This window comes from Ictidomys tridecemlineatus, chromosome 5, assembly GCF_052094955.1.
Source record: "Ictidomys tridecemlineatus isolate mIctTri1 chromosome 5, mIctTri1.hap1, whole genome shotgun sequence".
In the NCBI taxonomy this organism is placed as follows: domain Eukaryota; kingdom Metazoa; phylum Chordata; class Mammalia; order Rodentia; family Sciuridae; genus Ictidomys; species Ictidomys tridecemlineatus.
The window spans coordinates 139578295-139598704 of NC_135481.1; positions in this window are offsets into that span (position 1 = coordinate 139578295).

A 20410-nucleotide genomic window follows, 5' to 3' on the forward strand; every position below is an offset into this window, starting at 1 on the left:
ACACACATATTTATACATCAATTTTTATATACCTATGTTAAATGGAAAGATACATATACACATATACAAATAAACACAAGCACAAATGATCATATAAATACAAATATTTGTTTATTACATATATGTATACAGACGCATTTATTATAGATATACACATATATATATACACATATGTTTATAAATTTTGAGTCTCCTCAAAACATTGATTTGATGAAGGGCCTCCTTTTTCAAAGGCTCTCTAGCATCAGGAGTCCATCACACAGCATGACAGGGATGGGGAACATATTTCTGCATTTGAGAAGCCAGGTACAGGCCCAGGCCCAGGCAGGTTGACAAGGACCTCACACATCATCCTCGCCAGGTCCAATATCTTTCCCTTCACCGGAGCTGTCTCCTACCTTAGGCTCTGGGGGGCTCCGTGGAAGAGGAGATGGGGGTTGATGGAAAGACTTGGGGGCTCTCCAGCTAACTTCAGCAACAGGAAACTCCAGCCTGGAACTGGAGGGTCCCTCAGGAAGGAGGGGATGCCCATAGGTTCTTTTTGGGCCAGATTTCTATGAGCTCCAATGAGCAGAGGGATCTCTGAGGAAGCATCTGGGACTTGTGCCCAAGTCTCCAGACCCTGAGTTGACAACCGGCCAGGAGGATCGATGGCAGTGTCCCCAGCACAGGCCTCTGGGGAAACATGTGGAGAGATATTGCCAAGTAAAGGGTGGGTCAGGGACTCAGGCCACCGCCTTTGGATGGCAAAGGATTGTGAGGAGAGACAGGCCAGGATGAGTTTGCCCAGGGTCCTGGCTTCCGTGATGGAGTCCTGGGAGGAAAGCAACATTTTCCTGCATGGCACAAGTAACAGCTTGCTGCTACTAAAACACTCAGCTGTGTGTTTTGATTAACAGCCTGAACTCTGTAATCAGACTACCTGGGTTCAAATCCCAGCTGTACCACTTTAAATCTTTGTGACCTTGGGCAGGTCACTTGACCTCTCTGTTTCCTCATCTGTAAGTGGAGACGTTAACTGCATCTGCTTGATAGCATTGATATGAGGATTAAATGAGTCCTTAGAACAACACCCGGCCCTTGGTAAGCTCCATACATGTATGAGCTATTATCACAAAGATCCTGTTTAAAACTGCTGCAGTGTCCTTGGTGTGGGCACATGCATCTTCTGGCAGATCGCTTACAATTTTTCCTTGGCTCCTGAGCATCCCAAAGTATATCTTCATTCTTTTTCTTCCACGGTCTTCTCACCTATCTGGTTGGCAACCCCTTGGTGCTCTCAGACTTGCTTTGACCCTCCTGTCCCCTGGAAATGCTCTCATCTGCCTCCTTCATTGGAGGTGGAATGATTCCCAAAGGCAGCCCTCTGTTCAGAGTCACCCACAGGCTGCTCCAGTTTCTGCCTTTTTCTTTATAGATTCCCCAGTAGAAGATAGATTTCAGTCCACTGTGGCTTTCAACAACCAGGGAATAAACACCAAGACCTTTGCGTCTTCTCACTCTTGACCCTCCTTTGGATGGGAAAATCTGTCTTGCTCCTCCTGCATCCATCCAGTGCAAGGATCACAGCACAGCTCAGAGAAACTCTCCAACTTCCAATCACCCCTCTCCAGCTCTCTAACTTTTACCTTCTTTCTTTATCTCCCTTTGTATACACTGCAGTGGATAAAGGTTTTTCAAAAACCAGTTTTCAACCCTCTCCTTTATAAATCCTGTAGCACTTCACTTTGCAGAATGGGAATCCTTGGCTAATACTGTCTTAGAGTTTCAACCGAAAAGCATGAATTCTCATTTTAATTTGCTCTTGAGAGAGAGTTCATGTGCAAAAGGCACCTGCTTAGTTTAAATACTGAAAGGAAAATAGTCTGGGAACCTCAATGAAGGGCCATAAATACTCCCAGGGTTCTTCCTTAGTGTGAGCCCCTTGCTGTGGGTGAAACAGGCTGCAAGGGGCACTGGGGCCGATGCTAAGCCTGCACAGGAACACTTCCACCAGCTGCCTGCTAACTTCCCTGAGAGGCTGAGTTCATTATCCTCTTAACAGCTCGTTTTCTCCTGCAGACGTGCTTGGCAGGCTAGAGGTCAGGGGTTCTTTAGTCATGGCTGCTTGTTCCCACAAGAACTCTCTTCAACAGGCCATCACTCAAGCCCAAGGCAGGTCCCACCTCTGTGGATTTCAGACTTGTGGCTGTTCTCAGCTCTTTTGAGCTCTAGTGGCTTTTCCAGAGAGTCCCTGAGTGTCAGCCATCCTAGGTCAAACTCTAGCTTTCCCACAACTCTCACTGAGACCTCCAGTGAGTTATTTCACTTCTCCGGATCTCAGTTTCTTCCTCTGTACAGGGGGAGTTCCACTACAGGCTCTGGTGTATCTAAGATGCTATTGCACAAAAGCACATGGAAAAATACAGGAACCATAAATGAGCCTCAAGCATAATTATTTCCCCTCCCTCTGGGGTACACTGCAGTCCATGACTTCTTACATTGTTCTTTCCAGGTCTTTCACACCATGTCATTTCCAGTAACAACAAAAAAATAAGTAAACAAAAATGCTTTCCTATGGCAGAGTAAAAGTACTAATAAATTGTTACCATCTGCATTCAAAGGAACACAAAACCTGATGGATTGACAAGAACTACACACAGGACTAGACCAAGAACTTTTTCAATTTACCAATGAAGTCACAGAGCACAGAAAAGATAGATGATCTGATCCACAGAGTCACTGACTTGACAATCTAGCCCAGAAGACAGGCTTCCCGCAATCCATGCCTAACTTGGGTCTGGACATCTGATTGGCCTGTTTCTAGGAGTGGTTGGGCTTAGACTGATTAACTACAGCTGCAGCAAAGTGACATTGAAGAAGAAACCAGAACCAAATTAACAAGCCAGGCTAGATGAATCATGGAAGAGACAAAGCCAGATACGATCATAAAAATAGGCTGATCACCATTATTGGGCATTTACTGCCTGTCAGCACTGAGCTATATGCATTACATGTATTATTGAATTTAATGTTCAACGGTTCTGTAAGATTATTATAGCCACTCTCATTGTCAACAAGGAAAAAACTAGGATTCTTGTAGATTGAGTGATTCGACCTGCATCCTATAATTAAAAGACAGTGAAGCCAAGATTTGAGCAAACACAGATCTGTCTGGTTCCCAGCTGTAGGCATCAAGATGACCTAGTCTGGCAGCATTTTATCCAAAAGCATCCAGAGACGCTCTGTCCAGGCAAGGTCATTAACACTGCATGTTCAGGATGAAGTCACCAGGCTATCTTCATTGTAGGGCACAACACAGAAGATATCCACTTATTCTTTTTTCCTTCTGTTTATCTTTGTTACTTCCATCCATTGCACAAGTGCTAGCTAACCCATTACTCAGATGACACTGAGAATCCCCATCCAGGGCCCTTACTCTTCTGTCCGTGAGAATACCTTAACTCCTTTCCATCCCTTGAAAGTCATGGGCATATCCAACACACCCAGCTAAAGGCTTTGGAAGATCACTATGGGTTGAATGGGTCCCCAAAAGAAGGTATGTTGTAGTTCTGAACCCAGTACTTCAGAATGTGACCTCATTTGAAATATTTGAATATGGAACCAAGTGAAGATGAGCTCATAGGGTAGGTTCTTATCCAATCCGTCTGATGTTCTTATGGGGAAGGGGGATCTTGGACACAGATACACAGAGAAGGAAGACGATCTGAGGAGACCCAGGGAGAGCACAGGAATGGAGGGATGCATCTACAAGAACAGAACCACCAAAGATCGCCCAAAAAACACCAGTGGATAAGAAGGGGCAGGGTATATCTTTCAGAAGGAGCATTGTCCGCCGAAACCTCCATTTTGGACTTCTAGCCTCTAGAGCTGTGAGACAATACATGTCTCTTGTTGAGACAAGTTAATGCCACCCAGTTTGTGGTGCTTTGTTACAGTGGCCCTAACAATATGAGGGTGCCCCACATCACCCACCCTCAGCCCTCACATCTCCCTCTCTCACACTCAGAAACACTGTGCATATTGCTCTGGAGGCCCCCAGAAAACCTTTGGCAAAAAAGCAAGTCCATTCCCCCATGTCTGCTATGGATTGAATGTTCCTCCAAAATTTATGTTGAGACTTCTCCCTACTGGGATGGTGTTGGGGTGGGGCCTAATGGGAGTTGTGTAGGTCATGAGAGCCCCATCTCATGAATTAAATCATCAAGGGAGTGAGTTGATACAAAGTAACCCTGGTGTCCCCATTCTTTTCTCTTTGGCACACATCCACTTGCTCTTGAATTATCCCATCATGGGATGATGCAGCACGAAGGTCCCCTCCCAATGTTCGCACCATGCTCTGTGGACTTGTGAGAAATAAAGAAATGTAAAAAAAGCTGGGCGCAGTGACCCACTCCTGTAATCCCGGCAATTGGGGAGGCTGAGGCCAGAGGATCGCAAGTTCAAAGCCAGCCTCAGCAAAAGCGAGGCACTAAGCAACTCAGTGAGACCTGTCTCTAAATAAAATACAAAAAATAGGGTAAGGGGTTGTGGCTCAGTGGTTGAGTGCTCCTGAATTCAATTCCCAGTACCCCTTAAAAAAAAGAACTGTGAGAAATAGACAAGGCACAATGGTACATCTTGCAGATCCATCTTAGGAGGCTGAGACAGAAGGGTTGCTTGGGCCCAGAGGTTCAAGACCAGCCTGGGCAGCATAGCAAGATCTCATTTCTTCATTAAAATAATAATGATAATAATAAGGAATAGGAGGAGGAGAAATAACACATTTCTTTATTAACTATTCAGTCTCTGGCATTCTATTATAGCAACACAGAACAGATGAACAATGTCTCATCCATTTATTAATTCTCCCCAATTTTTCAAGTTCCAATTGTGTGTCAGACACTGTGCTGAGTTCTGGGGTCACAAACATCATAAAAATATACCTCTGTCATCAGGGAGTTCACCTTTAAGAGAGAGAAGTACTACTCAGAAATCCACAAAGAGGGCATCCAGATGAAGGGGTTCACTGATAGGAAGAGGCTAGGAGCCAGCTTGGGTCTCCATCTGAGGAGCTGGGGTGCTAGCATGGCTCCCATACCAAACAGAGGCCCTGCTAGCAGAATAAGAGTGATCTAAAAAGTCCCAATGAGAGCCAGAGCTTGGTGAAGACAAAGCTGCTGAAAATCCTCCTGCCTAATGATTGTTCTAGAAGCTGTGGGAGGGCTGATCTCACAGTGCAGAAGCAAATGGCATTGAGTTTTTAAGAGAAGGTTTCATTGTGAGAACCAGAGCCTGGCCCAACCAACCCACTCCTCTTCCCTTCACGCACCAGGCTGCCTGGAGTCGTCCCTGTCAAGGGCTGGTGCTGTGCTTCTCTCCCCAAAGTGAGCGCTCCAGAGACTGACATCAGGCTAAAGAAATGCTCACGGATGAATGAAGCTTAGCAGGGGTATCTCAGATTTGTCAACAATCCTAGAAATTCACATGAGATTACCAATAAAGCATTGCAAACCTAAAAGGAACTTTCCTAAACTCTCAATAATAAAAAACCAATTTGATCAACCATGCCAGAGGGAAGCCTGAATCATCTCTATAGATGATTTTTATAGTCTCTCCATAAAAATATCAGAAAATCATTATATCGTGAAAAGAAAAATCAAAGAATATGCAGCCAAAAATTGCAAGGAAAAAAAGTATATTAAAGAGGGTACTGCTAGTTAATTAACAAAAATATTATATTCTCTTGGATTGTGCAATGTCTAATCTATTTGGCAGAATTTTTTTATTAATAGACTTTTTTACTGGTGGGGTGAGTCAGAAAAATTGAGCATAAAGTACAAAGAGTCCCCGATAACACCTCAGACATACTCTCGCCCTGGTTTATTATGTGGTTCTTTTTTTTTTTTTATGTTTGTAATCTGTTGTGATTCCTCATTCTAAAGAAAAATTCACTTTTTGCCTAATTTTATATCTTTTCCATAAAAGGGACCTTCAAGTCTTACAAGCTTCAGGTCCCACAAAACCAAGGTCAATTGCTGTGTTTTCCTACTACAATATGAAGCAGGCTTGTTAAAGCCAAAATGCCAACTGAGCCGAAAAATGTATCTAGGGGCCTTGCCTGATCAGTGAGTCACAGGTGCCATGGAACTACTGCCCAGATCCTTGTAGAACATTCTCCCATCGACCCACTCCACGGACAACTGCCAGGCCAGAGCTTGGGATTTCCACAATCCTACCCCATAAGATTGTCATCATGATGGAAAATGGTCACACATATGAAGGGGCTAGGAAAATTCCCAAGTGCTGGCCAGGGGTAAGTCACAGAGATGGTGGTTTTAACAGTTACTCTCAGCAGTGGATTCTGGTATGGAAATGTCACCATCATCCCAGTACCTGTAGATAGGGAAGAAGAAGAGAGATCCTCATTTCAAGCTGAGGACAATGGCCACTTGAAATGTCACCTGACAGCTCACCCCTGAACAGGAATAAATACTGACATAAACACTGGGCTCATTATGGGCACGCCCCCTGAAGGCCCTCAGGACCTGCTTCACACACCTAGATTCTGCTGCAGCCTCGTGACCTGCAGTGTAACAGAAATCTGATTTCCCTTCCCAGGACTCCACAGATGAACCAGACCACTCCAAAGTTCTCTGAGCCCCTGTTTCCCTTCTCTGAAGGATGGGGAAATGATAACCAGTCTTGATCTATGTTATGATTGAATTGTGTCCCCTCAAAACTCCTATGTTGGAGTCCTAAGCACCCCCATGGTCTCAAATGTGGCTTTATTTGGATATACAATCTTTACAGAGGTAAGTTTAAATGAGATCATTAGTTAGAAACCTAAGGCAATGCTATAGTTGGGATCTGAAGTGTCCCCCAAAGACCTATGGTTACGTGTTTGGTTCCCAGCCCATGGTATAATTAGGAGGTGGTGGAACCTTTAACAGGTGGGAATTAGGTGGAAGGGAGTTAGGTCATCGGGGGCATGCTCTTACCATAGATAGTAAGACCCTGGCCCCAGCCGGTCTCTCTTTGCTTCCCAGCTGCCATAAAGTGAGTAGGCTATCATGATGTATTATGCTACCACAGGCCCAAAGCAATAAGGCCAAGTTATCATGGACTGAAACTTCTGAAGCCATGAGCCAAAATAAGCCTTTCCTCCTCTTAAGTTGATTTTCACAAGTATTTTGTCACAGCAATGGAAATCTGACTAACACATCCAAGTATAGCTAGTATCTCTAAAACACTTTAAAATTGGGGTTCAGGCACAGATCAAGGGAAGATGACCTGAAGATACATGGGTGAATCTGACCGTCTACAAGCCAAGGAAAAGGACCTAGGACCAATTCTTCCCTTAATAGCCACCGAAGGAACAAATTATAACACCACCATGGTTTTGGATTTCTAGCCTCCATAACTATGAGAAAACACATTTCTGTTGTTTATGTCACCTACTCCGTAATACTTTGCTATTTGCTGTTTTTGCAGCCCTAGCAAACTAAGACAGTCTGGAAAAAAACGTAAGTTTTTGCTAAGGATTTGAAGGTCTTTACAAAGTATATAATATTACACATACAAGGATATCTCTGCTCTGTTATCTGATTTTGGAACTACTCTATTAACAAGTCAACAGGTTTGAATTTCACCTCCTGTCTCTGCCCATCTGTCAACACATTTCAAATGAATTTAACGAGTATTTACCAAGCTGCTCTAAACACAGTAATCATAACAACTACCACTTACTGAGACCTACTCTGGGCCAAGCTCTGGGCTATACTTTTAGAGACTTCATGTAACTCAGAGCTCACTGCAGGACTAAGTAGTAGGTCGTTTTATCTCCACATTATAGATGAGGAAGCTCATCTGTACCACTGAACATATCACTGAGATGGGCACCGTGAACCATGCAAAACATGGGTGTTTAGTAATCTTGTTGCTGATGTAATTCAAACATGCAAAACAAAGAGAATCGCATGATTGGATGCATATAACAAGATATTAAACCGAGTATAAATGAGTGTCAATCCTAGAATATTATGAGCTCCTCAAAGTACAAACCATGTTATTATTTGACTTTGTAGCCCTATGGTTATCCCAGTTCATGGCATTCAATAGAGGTTTGTGGAAGGAAGGAAAGAAGAAAGGAAGGAAGGAAGGAAGGAAGGAAGGAAGGAAGGAAGGAAGGAAGGAAGGAAGGAAGGAAGGGAGGGAGGGAGGGAGGGAGGAAAAAATGGAGGGAGGGAGGGATGGAGGGAGGGAAGTTGGTTAGGTAGAGTGGGGTAAGGTGGGGATGGAGCAAGGGTCAGTTCTTCAGAAAAATATATATCTTGGCCTCAAAATAAAATGTTATGACTAAGAATTATAAGGGTAGAAATGAGAATAGCAGATCCAGAAATGGGGGAAGGCAAAAAAAAAAAAAAACAGGTATCAGAAAGAGAAGGTAACATCTAGATCCCAGAGAAACAGAGTTCAGGACACCCAGCCTCTACTTGGTGAGCAGGAGGGGAATGCATACCTGATCTACAGTCAAGAGCTCCTCTGCCAAATCCTCTACCAGGTCAGGCTAACAAAACACATTTTGAAAGCATATCTCCTATTAGCATCTCTAGGGCTGTCAGAATGAGAAGGCAAAGGAAAGCACACAGACGCACCACTGAGCAGATCCCATTCTGAAGCTCCTCTGTGGAGCATGTTCCTGCAGGTCTTAAATACACCATGCCATACACCCGGGTTCTGACATTTTCTGCTAATTAGAGAAAGGAAATAAAACACCAGTTTATCACAGTTACAAGAGCATGCGTGTGCACATACACACACCTTTTTAGAGTGGATCTGCCTGGACCTTGATGGATTGGCATCTTTGGTGGGGAAACAGGTGTGACTCATAAATAATGAAGGGATCTAAAAGGATCAAGAGCTGTATAGTCCTCAAGCTGTTTCATCTGTCTTTGTCTACAAATGCACAGGAGCTGACTGCAGAGAACAGGAAAAGTGCCACCAACCAAACTCTCCAAAGAAAAGTCACTCTCAAATGCCCCCACTGGTTTTCAATGGGAATTCTAGGTGTCCAGGAGCAGTAACTTGATTAGTTTTGTTATAATGCATAGAATAACTTACAAAATCCACCCAGAAGACAAACTTGGCTTTTTTAAAATATGAAAACTTTGTCCTGTGGGTTTTGAGCTCAATCTTCCTGGGGTAAGAGATTCAGCCTACATGTCAAGGGCTGAACCATACAGGCATCTGAACTCCTGAGAGGTACACACGTTCCTCTGAGACAGGAACAGAGACTGAGACATTAGGCAAGTAATCTGGATTCCTTGATGTCAAAAGCCTAGAAAAATCCTCACCTGCCATTGGCCCATGAGTACAGTCTACTGGCAACGTTAAAGCTCTGACTTTATAGACAGGCTCAGCACCGTCTTACACTTTTGCCTGCCTGAGCTCCACATCCCAGCCAGGGATGCCAGCAGCTCCCCTGAATACACAGAGCTTTCTTTTCCATTAAGTGATGATCAAAGAGTAAAGATTATTAATGGCAAGATATTCCCAGGGAGCACACTGATGTCAGAGCCAGCGTGCCCTGCCCTTTGGCAGGGCTTGTCTTCTTGCTCCAGGCACTCAGAGCTCAGGCTTGCCCTGAAGGTGCAGTGCTCCCAGTGTGCTTCCTGGGCTGTGCAATAGACTCTTCTGACCGAACCATCTCTAAGCTTGTCCTTAGGGATTGTCTGGATGCCCGCTAGGCATTGCATTCTCTGTTCTTGATTTCAAAGGTGGCTCCAAGTCAGATTATCACAGTTAAGACAGATGAGGGTTTGTCAGCTCCTTCCACATCCAGGTACTTCTCAAACCCACCCAGATGATCCCTGCTCTTGGCCCTGCAGTATGCACAGTGGCAGATTTTCAGAAGCAGACATCCCAAATTGCAAGATGTTTGGTGGCGTTGGGGAGGGAGGGGGTGTATTTCTAAGTAAGTGAGAGTTAGGTTGGTCCAGATATATCTTTACCTGAGCCTGAATTTGCTATATTTACAGCAACCAAGAGATGGCTTCTCTGAGGGAAGATATCATGACAGGCAAGGTACCCATCAGGCTGAGGCAAACATCTACTAGGCATGGACCTGCAGGGCTAAGGGGTGTGTGACAATTAGCTGCTTACAATTGGGACACCACACCCCAGGATGCAGCTGTTTTCCCCCAAGTAATGCTGAAAACTCCCCTGCAGAGCAAAGAAAGAGCACAACAGCAATGCAGAGTCAGCCACTGGCTGCCAAATGAATGACCCTTTAGTGTAAGTAGGCCCCGTGCTCCATGTTGCCCTGCTAATTACTTAATTTCAAAACATGTTGCCGCATTTCATGCAAAATTGAGCTGAGTGTATCAAGTAGACCACAGAGTAAGCCTTACAATGTGAAGCTTCTACTGCAATACTGGAAGATTCGGTGGTCACTAAGGTCCAGTTGCCTTATCCTCTCTCAGAGTACTACAGGTCAACCCCACCTCCCCCACCTGCAGGGCCAATTGTCCCTCCCTCCCTGCATACCAAATCATCACCACAAATTTCATCAAAACAGCAGAAAGATCAGTAGAGTCGATTAAGGGGGAAGGAGGGACCAAAAACAGGGAGAAGAGTGGGTCGAATCTGACAAACTATGTACATACATGAATACAGCGTAGTGAATCCCAGCATCAAGTATACCAATGAGACAATCATTTTTTAAAACTATAAATAAATTACAGAAAGATCAGTAGAGTAGAGGGAGGGGAGTAAGAGGAGGGAGAAGGAGGGAAGTGCTGGGGACTGAATTTGAGAAATTACATACATACTATGATTTTGTGATTATGTCAAAATGTATCCTAATGTTATATATAAGTAAAAATAATAATAAAAAAACAAGAACAGAACATATATGCTGGCTTCGTAAGGTCAGGCTTGGTTAGGCTGAACTACACTTCCCAGAGCTCAACTCTCTCCTATGTTTCCTTTCAGGAAGGGCTGCAGGGGAGCTGGAGAGCAGAAGGGAGGCTGTGGCACTCTACTGCAGCCCGTGTTTGTTGCTGATTGGCTGAATGAGGGCTTGCGCATGCATTCCTCACCCCCTGGATTCTCCTTCCATTTCTCTCACTCCGGACAAGGGATGTGTGGTCAGGTCCGTGAGGAAGGCCTGACATCTGCAGGATACCTTCATCCCCGAGATCAGAAGAAGTAAGAACAGACATGGGGTTCAGCTTGTTTTCATAGGGTTCCACTTATGCACATGGAGCTCCTGCCTTTTGGTGACCTTGCCTTTCTGACCACCTGCTTGGGAGCTTCAGGCACCAGCATTAGGCTAGACAGAAGCCTTGGGGAGACCACTGAGCATCCATCATTACAAAAAGCCAATTCCCCATAACAAAATGACCCACATAGTTACTCCCATTCTTTGAATGAACACTTTCTGATACAAGAAGTAGAGATTTTAGAAACAAAATCCCTTAAAGAAGGGATAGAGGGAGAAGATCACATATGGCATAAAAAGCACCAATTGTGGATTATGGTAAGCACAGTAAAACTCAGCCACGTTTAAACATCCAGGTTCTTCTAAGGATGAAAGTAATGTTTACAAAAATGTTTTCAAAACCATGAAATACTATTCAAATGCCTGTTTTATCACTACTACACTTAGTGATAATACTATGAGTAATGTGGACAATTAAACAATTTCATGTATTTGAAAAGTTCTAATTTATTCAGATTGACAATACAGCATTTAGAATGCATATTTCTGTTTAAAAAAAAAAAACACATCAACCCCACCAAAGTGCTACCCTCTGCCTGGGTTCATTGATCAGATCTCTCCCTAGAATGTTCATAGTGTCACAGTGTTCCCAGACTCATCTCAGCATGTGAGGGTGTGCATTCTTTATTCTTCTCTAATCCATCAGGAATTGAAATTAAGTTCTGGAAATGTGTTTCCAGAACTGGGACCCAACAGCCAGATCCTACTATTGGGATCCTACCTTATGAGCTGCATAATCTGTGTCCAAACATACTTGCTACTTAGTGTCTTGAAGAGTTATGGAGCCAGCTGCACATCCCTTCTTCCCTCCCCCTTGGGTGGGACCCTCTGTCTAGCTTCAATTCCTCTGTTGAATTCTTTGCCTACTACTCTACTTCCTACAGAAACAGCTCTTTGGCTGGGTAAGAGAACCCTCTTCCCCGTGAGATCTGATACTCCCTGCCTTCTCAGAGTGGATTTCTGGAAAGACTGCTATCTTCCACCAGTCTCCCAAAATTCCACTGCTGTTTTGAACCACAGGATGAAATTAGGAATGAGCTATAGAATTATAGCTGGTCCTTTGGGGCACCCTATCCCATACCAGCAAAAGAGATCTTCCAAGTTAACCCTGCTATGTGCACACATGTGCATGCACACACACACAAATACACACACACACACACACACACACACACACACACAGGCCCCAACTAGCAATGAAATCATAATGCTTTAGAGCTCAAGTTTACCTTTCTGACCTAAGTCCTAGTCTCTGAAGGTCCCCTAAGGGGCCCCAAGAGGGTATCTGAACTTTAAGAAAAACATTCATTAATTGGATCTTAAACAAACCAACTCCAAAAACACCTTTAAAATAATCAGGACAATTTTAATATGGGCAACATATAGATGATGGTAAGGGAACAACTTTTCATTGCTTTAGGCATCATCATTGCAAAGTAGTTTTTTTAAAACCCTTCACAATAAGAGATCTGTACCAGAACTATTTACCAGTGAAATAGAATAGAATTTGTTTTAAAACAGTCTAGGAAAATAAATGGAGGCAGAGAGATACAGAGAGATGAGCAAAATAATAATGATGATTGGATATAGGTAAGGATACATAGGAATTCTTGAAACTATTCTTTCTAGATTTTGTATGTATGGAATTTTCCATTATAAAAATTTTATTTTTTTAACTTATGAAAAACATTCTGAGAATGTCCACCTACAGGTGATTTTGTACCTTTTCAGTAATAGTGAGGATTCCAGCTCCAGTCAGAGAAAAAAATCTAGATTTTCACCACCCAGAGAAAGATAGAGCAAGGATGAGGGTTCTCCTTCAAAGGAGAGAGCACGTGCTCTCTTCTCTCTTTCTCCTCTCTCTCTCTCTCTCTCTCTCTCTCTCTCTCTCTCTCTCTCTCTCTGAATTCTAAATGCTGCAGTTTATTGAGCAACTTTTAGTGGCTACTTGCAAGACTATCAGACCCCAAATGGAAGTAAGGGACAGAAAAAAGAATGCATAAAGCTGTTTGGAATTATTTTTTTACAAATTTACTTTTATTATATCTTGAAATATAGGTGTAATATCATAAAAGTATTTAAAGTGAAAGAGTAGTTGCAGTTAGAGGAGCAATAAAACATGCTATCAAGTTCAAATCACACTCAAATGTTAATAAATATACAGGCAACAAAAACTACTACCCACATTAGACTCCATTATTAATATGAAATAGAACTACCATCAGCACTGCCAAACAGAAAATTGCTCACTCTTTCAGATTATATTGTTACCTAATAAAAATGCTAGTATATTTTGAGTCCTAATGGAATTTTCAAGACCTCTAAGTCTAAGTTAAGGTTTCCAACGGGAAAATAATCCTGCAACATCTCAGGTCCTCTTTTTATTTATTTATTTTTTTAATACATAACAAACTTCAACTTTCTTATAAGCTTAGTAGACTCGAGCTGCCCCATGAATTGTGTTCATATGTATAATCTCCTAGTCAGGTGATAGTTCCACTAAGATACAATCAGTCCTCCTTGCACAATGGTCAATGAGTCATTCAAAGGATAAACTTATTGAGTCGATAGAAAATTCAGGCACCTTCAGAGACAAAGGCTTCCAGGAAATGATCTTATTCTATGATGCAGTGATGACAGTTAACATTTGGAGAGCACCTTTTGCAGTTCACAGAGTACAAAGAATAGAACTCTTCCTGTCCTGAGAGAAAATCTATTTCCTCATTTGAAAAGGAAGGACAATACTATCAATCTCACTGAACAATTGTAGTTGGGTTTTTTTTTTCTTTTCTTTTTTATTCAAAAAAATATTTGCTGAGTACCTACTCTGTACCAAGCACATATTTCTCTTGCTAGCGTAGATGATGGCTGCAGTGATCCAATGAACTATAATTGCACCCAGCACCCAGTTTGGCAGAGGGGAAGCTCCTTCCCATTCACCATTTTCTTGGATCTTTCGCGGGATCGCCTCTTAGCCCACTTTCCCAGCCTGCCTCTTTGGCATCGATTCAGTCTCTCTTCTCCCACTCTCCCTCAGGCCGATCAATCGTGAGGCACCCACTATCAGCACTGCACCCTCATGGGCAGGGCTCCCACCAGTCTAAGCCCAGCCCTGCCAGACAGGGTGGTATGCTGGGGGATTGGGGAACAGGAAGAGCAAGGCAGTTCTGTACTGTGTTCGATAGATGAAAACTACTGTTTTAGATGCTACTGAATTCTTAGGAACCCCTAGAATAAGCCACACTGTGTTTTTTCAGAAGGAGCAGGGCTGATCCACAAAGAATGCTCTCTCAGAGGCTGCAGGGGGGATGGGTGGGCTTTGAATAGCCAAGCAGGTTTTCCCTCTGGGAACCAGGCTCCCCCTGCTCCTCAGAAATCAGTAACACCAATCCCTTTCTTCTCTGTTACATTGTCTCAGTGTTCACTTCTGACCAAGGAACCCCATTAATTTTCTGTGGTGCACTTTCCAAATGACATCACTTTGGTTCTTTGTAATTCAAAAAGCGGGATTAATGAACCACAAACTTCAGGCAAATTGGCTGCGTGGTCTATCACATCTGACCGTGGCTTTGCCACTGCCTTGAATTCCAAAGAATGGCAGAAATTTCCCAGGCTGCTTTTGAAAATGAACACAGAGGCTTGAAACAGCAGGCCACGTTGCGTTCATCCTTTCTAGAAATGTTATGTGTCTTCTGTGTGCGGGGAAATTAAACGGTCCCATTCTCCACCTGGTATTTTATTGATATAAATTTAACCTGTTCAAATGCTGCATTAAATTCCAATCTCTTCCAAAATAATATACATTTAATTCCTCATTCCACCAATCTATTGAAAATATCCCTCTTGGCAGCCTTTCAAAAAAGCTACATGAATTGCAAACCCTTTTAGATTTTGTTGAAGTATTAGGAACACTACTTACCCACATATTCAACTAAGGCCCTTTTATTCCGTTCCATTTCCCCAAACTCCTTTATATAATGTCAGAACCTCAAAAATCAGTAGCAGTGCCTTGGCACAGCCATTCACCTTTCCTTCCGCAGCGAAAATGGCATTAACATTCGTGAATAAAAAAATATATATCAAACTAATTACCTCCTTTTCTTCCAAAGTAAAAGACAATCTAACACCATTCTTTTGGACATAATGCCATTTATTTCACATAAGGGGGTTTTTGTGTGCTCAAAAAAGATGGTGTTTAATATGTGTGAATCAAAATCCAGATTAGCTAATTAACTGATGTGTCTGAGGATGAAATGAAGAATCAATATGCTGTGAAAATTGTTGAAAGTGCAGAAGAAATGTCACGCCAGGTGAGACTAGTCCATGAGGTTCAGAACTTTCTCTACCATGAAACAAAGGATGATTTTTTTTCAAAAGGGCAGTAGAATGAAACTTTGGTAAGCTAGAAAATCTTCAAAAGATGAATTGTTACTGGATGGCTAAATTTTTCAGATTGCTAAAGAAAACTTCTTTAGATAGCAAAAGAATTTTCTTTCTCCCAAACATTTCCCTGCCCTCTTTATATAGAGTACATTCATTTTGTTCACTGAGTCCCCACCATGAACACCAAAAATTATCTGCTGAAGGTCCAAGGACTTGATGAATTATTGTGGGTTATTTATCCCTTCACTAAATTGCCACAAACTGCTGGGCTAGATATATCTTACGTGGACGACTTGCTGGAGTTCTCTGTTTCCTGACTTTTACACAGACCCCAGAAGGCTGAGCCTCAGGAAGGTAACAGGATGCTGGAGTGGACCACCAAGGTGTCATCTTTAATGATAAGGGATTTATCTCCCCCAAATCTTCAACCCTAAGAATTGTGTTAGATAGTCATCATCGAGAATTTATCCAGTCTAAGGGCTCCAATTATGTTCTTTTTTATTTTTTTAAATATTTGTATTAGTTATTGATGTAACTTTATTTATTTATTTGTTTATGTGCGGTGCTGAGACTAGAACCCAGTGCCTTACACATGCTAGGCAAGCACTCTGCCACTGAGCCACAACCCCAGCTCTCTTTCTATTTTTTTTCTTCCCCTCCACCCCCAACCACAGGAAGAGGCAAATACAGAGGTCACAGTCACTTATGGGATGCAATGGGGAAACCCACCTATGAGATCTAATCTTCAGTTACAGAGGAGAAAGGACAGAAAATAAAATTCCTGAGTAGAGCTTACTGGCCGTGGCCTATCAAAAAATTCTAAAAATTCATAGAAAAAGTCAAGGCTGAGAGAGGGAATGGGAAATATCAATGTCACTGAAAGGCTACCAGATAATACTCTAAGATAAATCAACCCATTAACATAACCATCGAGGTAACATTTCTGTTTCTGGTTTGTAGAATTTTTTGAAGTGCTGACTTGCAAACATTTATCTCTGCACTTCGATGTATGTACATTTTCTAGGAACTTAAAGCTGCTAAAGTGATTACAAGCCTTTTGTTTTTCCCATTTCCTGTGTAAGTCTTTGACTACTTATCCAGGCGATGTGGGTCTCACCAACTCTTCTCTCAACATCTCAACATTCTTCTCACGTCTGATGCACATCTGTACTTGATCACAGAGCAAAAAGGTCAACACTCCTTGGGATTTCTCCCCAGCTGGGTGGCTTTGGAATCATTTCTCAGTGTTTCTTTATCTGTAAAATGCGGAACATACAGTACCTACCTCATAAGATTGCTGCCATATTAAATGTTATAAGTAAATAGATAAGTGTAACGCATTCATTAAGAGGAAAATAAGTCCCTTGGCCTCTGTAGCAGTTAATCCTGGATTCTGTGCTTTCTGTATTTCTTCTTTTTTTGTCTTGATTTTCTTCTGTTTTCTGCCTGATCATGTAGGTGTGATCCATCCCTTCTCCTATTTTCAGATTTCCTGTTTCTTCTAACTTTGTTTCATATTTTCAATCAAAATAAAATGGCATTTCTTAGACTTATGGGTAAAATCAGAGAAAATGGACCTTAAATCGGAGCCTCCACTCTGGCTTAAATCCTTCATCAGAGAGTTCATGGCAGTTGCCTCTGGAACACAGTGGCTTCTCTCATTGCTCAGCACCAGTGACTTCCAGGAGTCTGACCCCAAACATGTGGTTGAGGACTGTATCTCAACTGTTGTCTCAAAATCACTCTTCATTTTAGTTAGCAATTTTGTTCAGGAATTGAGACCTAGAATAAGATATGTCTTCATGAAACACAGAAATTTTTTTTCAAAATGTTGTGAGTTAAAGTACATTATTTTATCTATCTAAAGTATTTTAAAGTATCTGAATCTAATCAAGCCTCTAGCCCTAATTCTCTTCAAATCAGGTTTCAGACATGGTCACCACATTGGATTTGGTTGATCTGCTTTGGGTCTCCTTTAATCTATGATCTCTGATTTGAGGAACCTAATGCAAGAATACCATTCTGAGACAATCTTCCAAGACAGAGGAGATTCTCTGGATTATTAAGGGATGATGGGTAATTGCATTGCCATGATGCTGTGGTGGGTTTTTTTTTTTTTTTTTTTTTTTTTTTTTTTTTTTTTTTTTTTTTTTTTTTGAGATATATGATGTTTTTTTTTTTTTTTTTTATTGATTGTTCAAAACATTACAGAGCTCAAGACATATCATCTTTCATACATTCGACTCAATTGAAATTTGAACTCCCCAAATACATAATACAGACTCACTTCTGTTACATACTCACGTTTTTACATAATGGCATATTAGTGGTGGGTTTTTAATGGTTTATCTTTTGGAAGTACACATAGATGTATTTGCAGGTGAAAAATATAACATTTGGAACTCCTTTATAGTATTCCAGCCCAAAAAGGGGAGATACCTAAACGAAAATAGCAGTTTGAGATTTCTCCAAGTCAGTCTTTAAATTTATAAGCTTTCAGAGCATCATTTTAAAGACCACATTAAAAAAATCATGCTCCCTGGGGTGAAAGGCCAAATGAAATCTTCATAAACCCAAACATCCATCAACACTTATTGAGCACCTACTGTGCATCCATCCAGGCAGCTCTGAGAGGTCAAGCTTATTATCAACCATTCCTAACACAGCCTTTGACACTTGGATGCTTTTCTCTTCATTTCATCAGTTTTGCAAAATCGCGGTTACAATGAGATTCTCATGTGGAGTTAGCACAATTTGAGAGCCAATTCAATGTGTCATTTTGACCTTGTATCAAATCTCACATATTTTTAATCGATATATAAATTTGGCATCAATCATTATTAACAATATTACAATTGATAACAATAAAACAGTTCACCTATCCCAGTTCTTTTTGACTCAGTTCCTTTGCACTTTCAAATTAGTTAAGCAGTACTAAGGGTTTTTTTACAGAATCCCTCATTACTCTCAAATACAAAGTCTTGGTTCTTTAATAGATAGGTTTGGTAAATAGCAAGAGCTTGGAAATGAAGAGAGGAGCTGAAGGCCCAGGTTCCACTAGTGATGAGATGTGTGAACTGGAAGAGTCACTGCTCTGCTCTGAGTCTCGTTTCTCATGTAGGAAGTGGGGCTAACTGTCCCTGCCACTCACTTTAGAGGGATTCCACAAAATTATACCTGCACCCAAAATATAGGTATCAAGCAAAAAAACACATAAGACATGTGGGAAATAATGTCTAATATTTGGAGACACAAGAAATGAATAGGTTCAAGAAACTCGAGTCCTGGATTCAAGCCTGCCTAGTTTTCATAAAGCAAAATTACATCCTGACAGAAATCCATGGCTGGGCCACCTGCATGTTCATTACTAAGCTGGAGACCTGTCATTCATCCTTGAACCTCTAAACACAGTACAACATGTGCATGGTAGCAGGATGTCCTTGGGGCTTCTGTATTGATGCATGGGCCACTTTACCTTTGGGATGACCCCAGAGGCAGCTAAACCATAGGACTATCTCTGACCTGTATTCTTCACCTTGTCCACTGGTGACAGTGGCTCACTGCAGCACAGGGGACACTGCCTCACTCAGCAGGGCATATCAGAATCTTCAGCGATGGGTATAAGTTCCCCTTGACAGCACCTCTCCAGGATGTCTTTATTGTGTGGCACTAATACGTTCATTCTAACAGTGTGGTAGGGAAGCAGGTGGCCTCAGGTGCAACAAAAAGTCATAGTAATGAAATCTGCCCCTTACGGCCCACCCAGTGTAGGACAGAAGTGTGCTAATCAAGAGGCACAAGCAGCCACTCCATGACTACTCTCCACGAACAAGATCCAAGGGAAAGGAATAGTATAGCTAATGGGATTATTAAAACCTTAAAATCGGCACCTAGGAAAAATAGGGGGTTGCTCAGGGCAAAGGTGAACAGTGGTCTTCCCCATGGTGCTGAGCTACTGCAGTGACCAGGGGCCATCTCCAGTGATTTTTCTTGGAAATCTCAAATTCTAACAGAGTGGTAGGGAAGCAGGTGGTCTCAGTCTCTTCAGGGTCTAGAATTAGTGTCTGTGCCTTAGAGCTCATGTCTGTGGGTGACCCCTGTTTTGAGTCAACCTCTGGCTTGCCCACCCACATGGTTCCCCAGGAATCTCAGCCCCAGCCCCTGCTCAGCCTTCAACTCTACATCCCTCCCTTGCCAGCATGCCTGATAGAAGGAAGCCACCCATTTACATGATTCTGAATTTCTATCATTTCTAATAAACCAGAGCAAATCTTTACCCCCTCTGCCTGTTCCTCTTATTAGCATTCTGAATTATACTTAGCAAATCCCAAAGCTGCAGGAGTTGCTAAGAAAGCGAACGATCCCTTTGTGTCCCTTGGTTCAAGTCTGCTCAGATCCTGAGCCAAGAGCTCACCGCCCCCACTTCAATTGTTACTAACTCCATTTGTACTCTGGTAGCTCTCCAAGTGTTTCTGTTTAGCTTCTCTCCCTGGATTTTGAGTACATAGTGAGCAGGATTTAAAATACCTCAGTGACAGCACTGTTCTGGGGCATTTGGAGAACTCCAGGTTCCACACTGCAAGGTGGGGTGATGGACCAAAAATAAAGCCCATCTGATGACCTGGAATGAAATGCCCATGGCAGCTGATGCTTATCTGTGCCACTGGCATGGCACACTCTGGGCTCCTGGATGGAGCAGAACAGAACTGTGCAGTCAGAGAGCCAAAGCCGAGCTGTTGACAGCCTTCTGTATGGACAAGCCTG